Raw genomic sequence first — 14,520 nt, 5'->3', positions numbered from 1 at the left:
AAACATCAACAATTTCACAGCGGGCCAGGACGTTATCAGTATTTACTCAGTTTCTTGACAGTTCTGAGGCTGTGGGAGAGCTCTGTGATGTTGGCAGCCCATTTCAACAACCTTTCTGTGCGTAGTCTTGTCTAGGTGACTAGTCAGCGTTCGCCAAGCCACAGCCAGAGGTACTTGCTGGAGTGTACTTGTCCCGTGGTCAGTGCTGCTAGTGCCAGGACGGTGCTGCATTTCACAAGGTACAATCAACATCGTCAGCTTGAGTGCTCCTCAGAATCTTAGCACAAATAGTTTGTATTCAGCTCTCCTTTGTATGCTGTTAATCCTATTTCTATACCTGCTTGCCGGTTTACTCCTCTGTAATGGGAAAAGGATCCTCCCTAGCTTGTGGGTTGAAGTTATTGACCTCTTTGTGATACACCAAGCTTGTTCATCCCTGCCAGGGATCCTCTAATTGTGTCAGGAAGGACTTTACTGGGCTAACAGAACTGAGGGCTAGCGGTTTGGTTTTGGCTTAGCTCTCTTTGAATCTTTGTGACCTGAATTCTGGGCTGTCTCCTACATCTTTGGTAGGGTGGAACTTGTTGCTAACTCAGGTTACCAGTGTATTTTTGGAAATACTGACATTTCTAAGGGTCTTACTTAAAGCACTTCTTGTAGTGAGAGAATTGGTGCCCCAGTAGAGCTGAATCTGATCAGAGATACCCTGATGAGAACACCTTGCTATTTAGAAGGAGAGTAATTGCATCTTGTCAGCAAAGCTGGTCATTGCTTGTGTGATGCTCGTGTCTCTGTTTTGAGAAAATGTTGCTTCTGAACATCTGCAGCACAATGTGCATGTGAATAGAGACTGGGGAACAGAAGAACCGAGTTACTTGATTCCTTTCTCAATATGCGCATTCCATATCCTGCCATATGTCCCTTTTTTAGCCTTTTAATTCTGGGATGGTAGAGTTGATGCCTTCAAGAGTGTTTCAGTAGTGTTAGACTGCATGCATGTTGTAATACTCCATTATAGCAAAGACCAAATTTGTAGAGTTGAGGTAGTGGTACAGGATGTACACAGGAAGGCACAACTTAAGGAATTCAAATGACTCATGTTCAAAATTCAGAAATATGTTTTGGGGTAATGTTGGTATTAATTCAGCATGGAAAATTGAATTAAAATTGACCAAAATCAATAAGATGTTTTGGTTTTATACCCTATGGTGGTATTAGATAAGAAAATTTCAATTTTGTTTAAAGCCTGAGAACCTATTTTTACAGCAGCTGGGAGAAATAATATTTTCCATAGGCAGTATAAACAAACTGTGCTTCTAAGATAATATAGCTTAGCTATTAGTGAAAAAGCTTTTAGTTTACCCTATTTTTTTTAAGGATATGAATTCCAGATAATGAAAAAACTTTGCAATAAGCAGCCTGAGACGATTACTGACGCCTTAAAATAAAAAGTCACATAATAGCATTAATTTTTTTTTCATGTTGTGTCTTTGCATTTAAGGGCAAAAAAATAGTGGTTCTCTGTAAGAAGTAGAAGTTTCACTTTCTGTCACGTAATGCAGAAGGTGGCAAATAGATTGGGGAAGCTGAGAGGATCGTTTGTTTAATTATAAGAGTGCCTAGAGAAGGGGGTGTAAGACAAATTGGACCTGACTGCAGAGGCACATGAATGAAAAGCATTTTTAAACGTAGTGCCCGACTGGAGCGGTGGCAGTGTGCCGGCTCAGAGCTCGTCTCCTCTTAGTGCCATATTCCTAGATGCATCTGTACGTGGTTAAGCTGGTCCTTCTCAATGTGCTTTGTGCAGTAGGCCCTCTTTAAAGTAAGAACGAATGTAATCTTTTGTCTTCTGAGTGTCTCTTGATGCTGGTACAGGCTGTAAGTTTCTTTTTTTAGGTATCAGAAAATCGTAGCTGCTGGAAAACTACTGGACTCTCTCTGTACCTCAGCTTAAGTTCTGTGAAACTGAAAAGCCATTTAAAGATTTTATAATGCTGTGTAGGCAAAGGTGTTGTATCCATCCTTTCCATTCATGATCACATGGAAAGCATTTCAGTAGCGTCCATCAGGCACCTTATACCTGCGGTGTTACTCTTAATCTAGGTGTATGTGGCATTACCCTTGGATGTTTGGAGCAGATTTGGGCATGGTTTTTCTCTGGCTACAGTTTCCCTTCTTGCCTCCAGGTGGTATGCTTGGTTTTCTGTGTTCCTGGGGGATGTTCTGGTAATTTCTGTGGCTATTCCATCTTCTGTGCCCGCCCCAAAGGAGTAGGGAATGGTAAAGACAAAGATGGAATAGGCCAGAGAAGAAAAGTTGAGAGGTGATTAGAGAAATGGGTATGAGGTAGAGAAGGATTTGAGATGCCAAGGGAATATAACAATCCAAAAGGGGTTCATCACAGCCTTGAAAAGTAAAGGAAGGACATGGAGGAGGTCTGAAATACCTGAAGGAAGAAAAGAAATGGTACAGAGCTGATGGTTTCAATAATAATTATCCTTGTAGTTTCAGCATGACTGCTGCATCAGCTTGTGAATCTGTAACCTATAGGACCCATATTTGTACCTGTCTTTCTGGGCAAACAACACTGAGCAACAACAGCCAGGGTACTTTAAGAATATTTAATTAGTATATTATTTAAATTGCGTAATGATGCCGTAATAACTTTTAAAGTGTGATTAGTAGCCACGTTTAAATAGCTGAAAACCAGCATACATAAACTTATGTGCGCAGTCCACTGTTGTTTATTATTTCTCTCATACGATAACATGCATTTGTCCAGACAAAAATTTTGCACTTGCTGTCAAATTCACAGAAGAATGGCATTCTCAAGAGAGACCGTATCTGTACTTATAGAATGAGAGATATATTGAGAAATTATTCTTTATATTATCAACCTGACAGGATTTTTGTCATCTACAACAGCATTCATAAAATAATTTAAATATTTGTTATTGTAATTTATCTTCATTTCTCTGCAAGCCTGTGCTGATATGTTTGACTATAAGAGCCATAGCCTTTTTATTGTGACTTCATAAAACATAAGTAAGAATTTTAGTGACAAATTTTACAACCATGTTTTCCTTTAAATAAAACAAAATCTCTAAAAGAGCTTACTCTGGGCATTTGGAAAACTAAGGTTCTTCATAAAACTTGCTTCATTTTCATTGCTTTTGAGTTTTGCTTACTGAGTTGATCTCACAGGTACAGTTTGTTGTTTGTTAGGGTGTTACTTGTGTCAAAGCTTTTTTCTATTGCTCTTTTATCTGTTGTAGTAGTTGATTGACTTCCTTCTTTGTTTTTTGTTAATCTTTTTATTCGTCTGTATGGTAGTTTTGGTTGACACAGTTGGTCACCTTCATGTCATGCCATGGAAACTTCATACAGGAGGAGGACTTCAGCAGGCTTTGCCGGTGGCTATCAACGTGCTCAGAGAATTTCTTAGAATACCCCACGCATCAGAGAAGGGATTAATTAACGAGAAAGTGCAACTTAATGTTTTTTTTGTGTGTAATTGTTGTGTAAGTTAGCACTGCTGGATCTAATCGAATCAAACGTGATCTGGTGGTGAACTTTTCTCTAAGGACTGCCTGTGACTTTGGGATGGCCAACACCAGGACAAGTTCTGGATGCGCCATCCTCCTACCGTCAACAGTCTCTTGCACATGGCATTATTCAGAGGCACAAACTCTAATTTGTGCTCTGCATTTTGAGAGTTTGTTTTTTCACAGTAGCTTCTGTTCCCTTTTAGAAAAAGGAAATGAATCTGTCCCAGAATGTTGACTGCTTGGCCCTTGAGCAGAAAGAAAATACTTGCTGATAGCCTCAAAGGAAAGGTATTTAAGGAAGTGATGACTTCACTTGCTAGCAGCTTCCCTTCTACTACTTCTGTAGAAAGCAGTGAAGGCTTTCATTCTCACCTTTACAAAAGGGACAAGATGCTGAGAAACTTGGGTTCATTCTGCCCATCTTTTCTTCATTAGGGGCATTTGCATTTATTGTTTCTGTCAAAAGACTCAAATTGTTTTGGCTCCACGGTCTTGGAGGAATTTCAGTTTGTCAGGGATTCACATCTCCCGGTACCAGTGCATGCTGGAAGTATGGGTCATTTAGTAAATTTAGTCATCAACACCTAAAACATTTACTGTAGTCCTACTAGCACTGGTATCCTACTCTGAAAAGAGAGCATGATGTTTGTCCAGGGTGCTGATGATGAGGATTTTTTATTATTTAAAAATATTTGTCAATTATTGTACCAATGCAAGTACGTATGCAACTAAAAAGTTAACTGTTCTCCTCTAAAATAATCTGAAATGCCAGTCAGAAAACCTGCTGTCCTTTACTGAAGTCCTTTACTGGGTTTGGCATGGACCACAGGTGCACCTGAGGGCGTAGTTACTTCCTGGGTGTAAACACAGCAACATCATTTTCTTTCTTCATTTGTGTGGTGCAGAGTTATCTCCTTGTCTTTGATAGGGGCTTTGGCTAAATGTCAGCTCTCTACATACTGGTTTGTACTGAATTTCCACATATTAAAGGTTTGGTCTCGTATTTGTTGTCCTGTGGAGAAGCTCATCAGATGGCTTTGGAGGTGGAATTCCTCCACTTGTGCAGGAGCAATGAATCCGGTGGCAGGGAGGTTTTATACAGGCCATGTTACAGTTCAGCGGCGTAAAACGTGGGTTCCTTATAAGTATTTGGAAATAGATTGTGTTATGAATAAGTATTTATTTATTTATTCCCTTGCAGATCTGAGTTAACCTTTTAATTTTGACTATGAATTCCCTTTCTGGCATTTGTAGCACAGCAACTTTGCTGTAAACATGCTCACTGAGGCTGGCGCTGGGGCTCTGCTCTCAGTTTTTCATAGACTGTCACGCGCTTCACGTGCTTGGCACTTCTGCTACGAGCTTGGAACAGGTAGACATTTGGGGAGGGCAGTAACTCCTTATTGCTTAAAGCTCATTTTCAGTAGAAACGAGAGGCTTCTGTATGTTGGAAGGTGAATTAGTTGGGACTGAAGGCTCCTAAACCAGTCTGCTGCTTCAGTTGTTTGGCTTCAAAGAGCAATGCAATGCTATATCCTTATTCTTTAAAACACTGGAAGAAGATAAGGCTAAGATGTCACATTCTCTCCAGTCGAACATTAAAATAGCACACATTCGTTCTTTAACAGCAAATTTTTGGTCGTGAGTAGGGTGAACTTCACTGTGGCACATAAAGCTAAATTAATCACTTGATTAAGGCTTCTTCTGAGGTAAACTTTTATGGTTAGGTTATTTTATTATAAGCAAATATCAGTTGTAAGAAGTGGAAGAGTTGATCTGTGTTTCATTTAATGGAAGTTTAGTGGCTAGATATCTAACTACCTCTGTTGACATGGTTTTCTTAGAGTTAGACTTAGTTTAAGAAGTAAAATCAACAACAAAAATTTGGTCTGTTCTTTCCTACCATGAGTTTGAGCAAGTTTGCTGTGTTGATGTGTGGGCTTCCCTCCTGGGCTGTGGCCACGGCCTGGCTGGCATTGCTGGTGCTGGCCAGGGAAAACCTCGTCCCTGCTTCAGGGCTGAGGGCGAAGGGACTTGGGTTGGGGGTCGGACCAACGTATGGTTTTAGAGGCAGAGGATAGGTTTCAGCAGGAGAGTTGCAGACTGCTGGCTGTTTTATGAAGAAGATTAAGAGGTAATTTAATTACAGTCAAGGTATCGTCAGAGGTGATGAGCTCTTCCCTTGCTGGTTTGTTGCAGGAGGTGTCTGCTACCTTTTATCAGGAAATCGATTTGGCCAGATGAAACTTCCCAGGCGCAGTGTAGAAGTAAGTAAATGAAATTGAAGACCCTGTGTTATGCAGGCGATTAAACTGCATTCAGGCTGGTGTTCTCGCTTAAAAGCAGTAAATACATGAGGGAAACCATAAATAGTGGTGTGACAAATAGTAGTGGGGCATAAGGCTTATAATAGCCTTTTATAATTTTGTAGAACTTTCTCCTTTTAATAGCCTGTTGCTTTTTAGCTTCATCGCATGCTAACTCTGCTTGTGTGTTCACTTGTCCTTCTCAACTGTTTTATTCCAGTTGGAGCTGTGATAAGTTTCTTTTATTGCTTAATTTTAAGGTTAACTGGCTTGTAACTTTGTTCTGTTCCTGCTTCTTTTCAGCGGGCATGAAACTTCATATTGAACAGAGCCAATGTGACAAGCATTAAAGTCTGTTGTTTTGCTGAATGTGAGTGCTCCTGAGGAGCAGCTGTTTTCCTGCTGGAAATTCTGTAAATCATAGAAAAACTGAATTATTTCATCTCAAACCAACAGTATCTTGCTCGTTGGTTTTGTGCTGATATTAGAACTTTTCAGTTCCAAGCAGAATGTTCAGATAATTTTTCTCAATCAGATGTTTTATGAAATGCGATGATAATAAATATTTCTACATAGAAAACATATGCCCCTCATCTGGGAACTAATTCACTATTATATCTAGTTGGAGGTCAGATACTTTTTATTAATGTCTGAGATTTAACTGTCTGGGCTGAGATGAATAGTATGTAAGTACAGATTTTATCACTGAATTTTATTTTCACTTGGGTAACATGGTGTGACTTCATTTGGTGGGTTTGTATTAAAAATTCTTTCTAGGTTTTGTGGCTGTTTGTTGTATACATGCAACTTTTGCCTTTACTTTTAGGCTGTGGGATTCTAGTGTTTTTGTTTTGTTTTGTTTTTGCTTTTTTTTTTCAGTATCTTCAGAGTTAGCCTTGACAGTGTGCTGTTGCTTTCCACTCCATTAGTAACTACTGTAGTTTTTGTTAATTTTGTGGAAACTTCAAACTAATACTATGCAATTCTATAAAGAACGAAGCCAAAAGGTACAAAACAGTGATATTCAGAAACAAACAAACAAAACCAACTTGATTTTTTCCAAAAGTCTACTTTGATAAAGCCTAGTAAGAATTATTTACGTTTTATATAAATTTGGGTCTTTGCTATTCTCTTGCATTATCTTTTCTTCTAGTACCTTTTTTTTTTTTTTTTTTTTTACGGAAGCTTTGCATGCTTCTGTAAATTTGTCAGTTTGGGGTGGATTTCCATCTTTTGAAGCTAATTAAAAGCATTTTTAGATAACTGTTAGAAATGCATGTGAGTGTAGTTTTTCTTCATACTCATTAAACTACAATCAATTTTGTACGTAAATAATTTATGAAACTTCAAATGTATGAGGAGGAGTATATGGAGCCTGCAGTCTGAGTCTAACTTTTAATAATGTCATAATCCCTGACAGCACGCCGTGGTTGAGGTCAGTATGCCACGGCTTTGGGACACTGTTGGTTTGCACTTCATAACTGCAACTGTTGGTTATACTTCATAAGAAATACAGATGGAATTGTGCTGTCTTTTTTCTGGACAAGATCTATAAAAATTATCCTTTTGCAGAGTAGGCTTGTAAACCTTACAAATTTGGGGAGCGTAGACCTCTTTGAGATACTTTGCTTATGAAACAAAACTACCCCAAATTGTGATTTTTTTTTTTTTCCCCATTTCATTTCAGGTGAATGATTTTCAGATTTAGCTGCTTAGTCACTTGAACTTGAGTGATATTTTCTTTGCCAGATTCACTCAAATCATTGTGAACTTCTAGTCCTTTTGAGCTGGCTTGAAAATGGAAATTGTTTCCTATAAAGAAAATCTTTGAGAGGAGGCAGAGGTGAGTCAGAAAAATACTTATCTAAGACTTGGTTGAAGTTGAAGTAGCAAAAATGCGAAAGGGGCGGGAGGGAGTAAAAGGAAAACTTCGGATTTGGGATGCTATGAATAGTATGATTCTTTTGCTACTGGGCAGGTCTGTCAGCAAACCTGCTGTCCCCCTGAGTAGAGAGCTTTTTAGCTCTGGTTCAGAGCGGGGCTCTGGCTTCTGCCTCCAGTGTGCAGCCCGAGAGCAGCCAAAGGGGGAACTGCTGCGGTCTTGCACCCCGGGGCCCACAGCTGGGGAGCAGCTGAGTGTCCGGTGCTCCGGGCAGGAGCGCGAGACGGAGCTGAGAGCCAGGGGCACGGATGGAGTGAGGTCACTTCTCTGGGCAGCGCTGCTCGAAGACTTTCCTTGGCGTGTTTCTTGCTGGAGGAAGAAGTGAAGTTGACAAGAGTTTTCCAGGCAGGTAGCCAGACAGCCATTATTTTAATGTTCCCAGCGGAAAATCGGTGTTTTTTGGCAAAACTGAAATTTTCCATGTGAAAATTTCTATTTTGTGGAAGTGGCATTTCTGATTAAAAACTAATTTTGATGGAGACTGTCCAATTAGTTATATTCAGCCTTAGAATTAGCATCTGCTATGTTTAAGTCGATTGAAGATAATTTGGCTTAGATTTAGTTACTCTGAACAGAATATACACAGACAACTTTCCTCCCTCTGTCTAATACTTCAGTTCCAGTGCCAGCCAAAATTCAACTTGAAGTTGGCTATGAGTAGAATAAAAGCTTTTTCTGAATTTTGCCAGTTTGTTTTCAATTCAGACTGCCTTCAGCTTCAAAGACTTCACAAGACACATGAACTAGAACTAGACACTAGTTCTAGACACTAGAGCTAGTACTAGAGCTGCCCTGGACTTGCAGATCCTACTGCATGCAGCACTGTTGATCTGTGGATGCTCAAGTGGTTAATAACCAGCCCACAGGTTTTTCCCATTGGTACGTTTTCTGTTAATGTTGCCTTCAAATAATTGTGGGTGAGGCTTGTAGGGTATATAGAATGTGTGACTTGTGTTCCTTTACAGTCACATGCATAACACATACAAGTTCTAACATGCAACTGTACCGTGTTTGGTGTTTTTCCTCTGTTTTATCTACTTAGGTGTATTCTGCTGTTGAAAACGAGCAGTTTTTATTTTAATTTCTTTCTCTTGGCTTCTTAATGTTAAAAATGCAGCTTCTTGTTTTAGTCTATCTGAACTTCCACTGATTTCAACCCTCTTTCTTTTGGTTAGTAAAGAGTTTAGGCTTCCTGATTTTAGAGTTGCATGGGAACCAGAACTTCTTTTTAATGACAAAAACTATTTAAAACTATTTAACCTAGTTTGGGGAACACACATAAAAAATTACTGCAAGTTTATTTTGAGAAGTTTCTATCGGAAGGTATTTTGGTAATGTTTTGTTATAATCTCCATGTATTAAATCTTATTATAGGATTGAGTCATGAAACCAAAATAAGAGGTCCAGCTCCAGGAATGGGAAGAGTTGCATTACTAATCATCTGTGTTAGGATCATGGATTTCCATTTTTAAGGCTATTTTCAAATAAGGGCAGGTTCTGATCTCATCTACTTTAAATCATTGGAGATGGAAGTCACTTTGGAAAGTTTTTCTGTTCATTCCTGATAAAATTATGCAAATGATAAAAGCCTCCAATTATCATGAGCTGACAGCTGCATAGTAGGAAACAAGGTGGTTTATGTTTGATCAATACACTTGTGTATTTATTTTGTAATGTTTTTACAATAGAGGGATAGTTAAATTCACCATTCTGTGATACTTAAGCAACACTCCTCTTCCTAGTTCTCTGTGCAGGCAGCTTTATCCTCTTCTGCCCTTACGCAAGGTTTGGTCTGCTACGGGGTTTGATTGTTTCTTGTTTTGTTTTTTACATAGGTAGTTTCACTTTTCTTCCCTACTAGATTTGCCGTTTTCCATTCTAAACTCCTTTTTCCAGCAGAAGTGCGGGCTGCTGCTCACTCCGCGTGTGCTTCTTTGTTGGTTTAAGTGGCCGTGGAGCCGTGCAGTGACCGCAGCCAAGCGCTGCCCCCTCCATGTGGCTCCAGCTGGCTCCCAGGCTGGGCATGGCTGTAGCCGGTGCTTGCTGTGAGCTTACAGCAGGAACATCGTATGGGAAGGTGGGGTGGGCAGGGCCTCTCCCTGGTCTGAAATTGGCTTTTGTCAGCTGTGAAATATGGTCATTTTAGTATTCTGGCCTCCCTGATGTCTCTAATGTCCACAGGGGGCCCATCCAATAACATCTGGTAATGATCTCTTACTTATTCTGACCTTTTGTCTTCCCTCCCCTGACTTCCTGCAAATTCACAGCATCTGTTTTCATATTACAGGCTTTAAACTATACCAATATGCTTAAAGGTGGTTCTAGCTTCAGCAGCGTGCTCTCTCCTCTCACCACGTTATGTCTTTCCAAAGCTGTTCTGTAGAGCTGTTGCACTGTGATCCAAGTGGCTTCTGGAGATAATTATAGGTGCTGGTTGTTTATAGAAAGTTGTGAATGCAAAATGCCTTAATACAGGGATAAGTGGTCTTTTCTGGTTTATTAGGGTACCTGTGGGTATATTGTATTTGTCAGGTTGTCAGTTCTAATATGGTGTGGACAAAATAAATTTAAAAATAAAAACGGGTTTAAAATGAACCGTGTTGAGCTATTCAGTGTAAGTAATAGTATTCTATTTACTTACAAATAGCATTCACATAGAAATAGTATTCTATTTGTATATGTATTTGTATTTTTTTCTACACAGACTTCTAATGTCTCCTCAGGCCAAGACTGATCTTGAGTCCTGATTAGCAAGGGTGGAAGAGTTGCTTTCTTCACGTGAAAAAATGGCATAGAATGGGAGGGCATAAATGTTTTAGTTTCGAAATAATTGACAGGGTTATGGCGCAGTTTCTAGGAACTACTTTTTTCCTAGTATTACTTCTACGCTGTGCCAGTAAGTATTGTAATCTCAGATTAATGAAGTTTGTCTTCCCATCTTTGCGTTTCCTGAAATGTTACTTATAGGAGAGAAGATAAAGCAGCTCCCAGACTTCCCATACTGTCATATTTCAGACCCAAAGCAGAGAAAGTGAGCAATTGAATTTGAGAGGACTTTTTCATTGGGCATACAGCAGTTCCAGCATAATGAGTATTGACATTTAATTAGTCAGAAGCATCATTTATAATAGGCTTTTCTGTTAGCTGTGCTCTTGTTCTTGGGGGAAGGGAGGAGAAGGGGAGGGAACGGTCAGATTGTAGAAATGGTTTATTTTTCAGGTGAAATAGTAGATGGCTGCAGTACTACTGAACTGATTTGTGTTCTGCTATGTGTCCTCCAGCTTTACCTAACAGATTGACTGTATAGGGTGACCAAATACTAGTTTATATAAATATATATATATATAAAAGTATATATATATTGGAAAGAATACAATTTGTGTAGTAATGGAGCAAGATGCTGTGCATTTAATCTTTTGTCACTATTAGTAATTACATGATTATAACTGTGAAAATGCTGCTTGATATCTCACAGCAGTTGCTCAAGATTTGAAATCTCTGTTCAAAGGAGACTGAGTCATTATCCAAGGAGGTGTTCATTTAAGAAAGTTGTCCTCAAATAATTTTTAAACTGAGTACCTATTAAATTAGGTGTCAAGTCTGTACCAAAATCCACAGCCAACCCCCTGAAAGCCACATGTTCATAAAAAGGTGAATTAACAATTTTAGAAACTTACCTGAATAACTGGGTGGTAAAATACTAATTGTCTGTTAGCTCACATATAGGAGAATGAGCTCTCTTGGAAGCTGATGGTGGAGGAGGGTGGCTAAACTTCTTTTCTCTCGGGTGTTAAACTTTGGGCCCAAAGCTGTCAGAAACTGTTAGATGAATTTTAAGGATTAATGCTTTCTGTGTTAGCTCTGGCTGTGTGTGTGTGAGGATCGAGGATGTGGAAGAGGAGAATATAAGAGGATCTCTCTTGTTGAGATGCAGGTGAGGATATGGACGTTTTGGGGGCATGTAGGTCAGTGGTTCGTTATTGCTCTCAGGAGTGGAAGGCTTTCAGCTCTTTGGGAGTGTTGTAACACTGAATGAAGCATGCTTGGGCTTCATTTCTGTAGTCACTGCAACTGTCACAGTTCATTGGAAAATGACCTCTCTCTCTTTTCCAATGGATGTTTTAGGAAGTTTTTTATCAGTGACCATATGATACACTCATGTAAAGCTACCATTATCCTTAAGGAGAATGGATTTGATTAATATATCTGTTTTTCAGATAATTAGTAAACTTACAAAATAAACACAAGATTTTTATAGAGCCCAGAATCATTATTGATGCTGGGTGACTGGCCAGAAGTCTAGCTTGGACCTCATGACACCGAAGTGAAATAACCCAAAGATTAAGTATCAGCTTTCAAAATCTGGAATACTTTCCATTGTTTGGTCAGCAGAATGCAGGAATAAATGAATAAAATACAAAAAGTTAGGAGGAGTTCAGGACTGTAGTATATGGCTTGATTCATTTGAATTGAAAATGCATTTCTGCTCTGATTTTGCTTATAAGGAATGCCCTGTAGCTGTGTGCTACATCAGAATTGTTGATAGCTTTCAAAGCAAATTTTTGAAAGATAAATTTGAACTTTCACTCCCTGGGCTAATGTGGACTTCCTTCAAAATAATGGGCTATCAACTAATGTTCTGTGTTTTCAAACTGTTTTTGTCTAAATCATTTAATATAGTTCACTAACCATATTCTTGGTAAATGTATATGAAAGTGAGTACAAAGGAGTTACAGATATAACCTGGTGTTTGAAATGCCACACGTTGTAATACGTTGTAGAAACCTTCAAGATTTTCTTTGTGCTTCTAATATTTTTTCTGTTAAATGGATTATCTGGATGATGCTAGTAGCCACAGGGTCTGCAGTCTATTTAATACAATCAAACTACATCACATTATGAAGATATGGGTTTTCTATGAGTCAGACCTACTCTTCCAACTATTGTAGCCAATTCTTGTAATGTGTTGGACCCAAATCACCAGGTGGGCTATAGCGTGGAAATAGGTGTCTTCTGGGTTGCTAAAATACCAGCTTCTAAACAAACTGGAAACCATTCCAAAAGCTGTGTTCTTAATCTGTCAATGTAATAGGTTCTTTAGATTAGCCATGAAAATTTCTCATGTCCTTGCAAGCTCACGTACCTACTGTACCTTACTAGGGTAGCTGTCTTTGTGTACAGTACATGATGCTAAGTCTCATTAAAATAACTTTTTACTTTGAGTCAGCAAATCAGTTGCACTTTTCGGTAAACTTAAATTTCAGTTAATTATCTTCTTAACCAACTGCTTAATTGTTAAGCTGCTTGGAATTGGTTAGTTTATTGTAAGCCCAAGCAAATTGTCATTTTACATTATTATATATTTTATATAAAAGAATAGAGGATGCTGAAAATTGACTTTTGAAGCTTCTGTATGTTCTTTAATGCCCTAACCAAGCAAGTATCGCAGGAATGTTCTGCCCTTTGATAGGGAACACTCCCTAGAATTGCTTCATCAGTTGAAACCTGAGCTCAGGCAGGAAATGTGCAACTTACTCCCTCCATAGACCTGAGAGGTAAGTGGAGTTTCATTGCACAAGTTCTGTCCTTCTCCAGTTGCTGTAGCAGCACATGCTTTGGATCATTAATTCAAGTGTCTAAATGCTACGTGCTTAGCAGAAGGCTGAAAAACTATAAGCAGAAACCTTTTTCATATGCAAAGATTAACCCAATTTAAATCCAATTTAATGAATCCACTTGCATATATAAAAAGATTTTACTTAGTGTGAGAGGCCATGATAGTGTCCATGACGTGCACGTGCACACACGGTAGTACCTTGCTCAGGTTAGGCTGCTGTGTAACTTAGATATTCTGAGACTTTTTCCGGGTTGAGTCTGACCTTTTGCTTGACCTCTTCTCTTAGGTCTGTGGATTTCACTTTGCAGCTTCTTCACCTGTTGCATGCTAACTTCAGCTGTAACGTATCTTTGCTTCAGAAGGCTACAACCAGTGTAGTTGAGTTTTTAGCCAGTTTTCTCACTTTATATACCAGTTTTTGCTGGGAAATCAGATAGTTACAGTGTATAGCCTCATAAGTAATTGAGTAATTGCTAGTCATCTTACTGTTTTTCTAGTGTGTTTTTAAAATGTGTAGCAAGAATGATGCTCAGGAAAAATACTAGTGTTTCTGGTGTATATTTCTGGAAGAAAAGAGTAGTAAAGATGATATGGATAAGCTTAGGAGCCAGCTATATTGTAAAACAAGTGTCACAGTAAGACTGGTAGGTGCAAGGTCTGCCCGTGCTTAGCAGCTGCATCATTTTTGTATGTACATATGCTGGCAGAGGTTTAAATAAGGTTTGTGTTCACATGATAGGCCACAAAGCTGTTGCGTGATAGCCCTGACAGAAATTAGAAGGAAGAATATTTCCAAGTGCATGTGATAGTGAAGGCATTTTAAAGTAATTCCTACACATTTGCATAGTTTCTTTGCTGACATGTGGAGGAAGAGTACATTTGAATGTCATTTGCAGAAAATAGTCTGTATTTTGTCACCTTCCTCTCTATTACTTTCATGGCTGTTATATTTCCCTTTTGTTGAAGTATTTCAGGATTTCTGTTCTTATACTTAGCCTTAAAACTGTGTTCTGTAGCTGTAGAAGCCTCTGAGTTTGATGGAAGAAATCTGTGTAGTACAAGATGGCTGGCTCTTCAGGCTGCTACGTGTTGTGCGTTGGACATGCT

General features: G+C 39.0%; 1 protein-coding gene across 10 annotated transcripts in view; it reads left to right on the top strand.

Annotated features, from left to right (window-relative positions):
- Positions 1-14,520, top strand: part of PTPN4 (protein tyrosine phosphatase non-receptor type 4) — a 113,670-nt gene that overhangs the window by 22,721 nt on the left and 76,429 nt on the right. For 4 of the 10 annotated variants that reach the window (XR_005820930.1, XM_040561080.1, XM_040561072.1 and 1 more), the window contains exon 2: positions 5,748-5,815. The exons of 3 other annotated variants lie outside the window; for them this stretch is intronic. The gene's annotated coding sequence lies outside the window, so the exon portion shown is untranslated. Of the gene's footprint in view, positions 1-5,747; positions 5,816-7,541; positions 7,698-14,520 lie in introns of all 10 variants that reach the window. 3 more of the 10 variants (XM_040561081.1, XM_040561077.1, XM_040561074.1) reach the window with 1 other exon arrangement.

The sequence above is a fragment of the Cygnus olor genome, chromosome 6 (genome assembly GCF_009769625.2).
Source record: "Cygnus olor isolate bCygOlo1 chromosome 6, bCygOlo1.pri.v2, whole genome shotgun sequence".
NCBI classification, from domain to species: Eukaryota; Metazoa; Chordata; class Aves; order Anseriformes; family Anatidae; genus Cygnus; species Cygnus olor.
The sequence above is the reverse complement of the archived record's forward strand: the minus strand, read 5'-3'. Positions and strand labels throughout refer to the sequence as shown.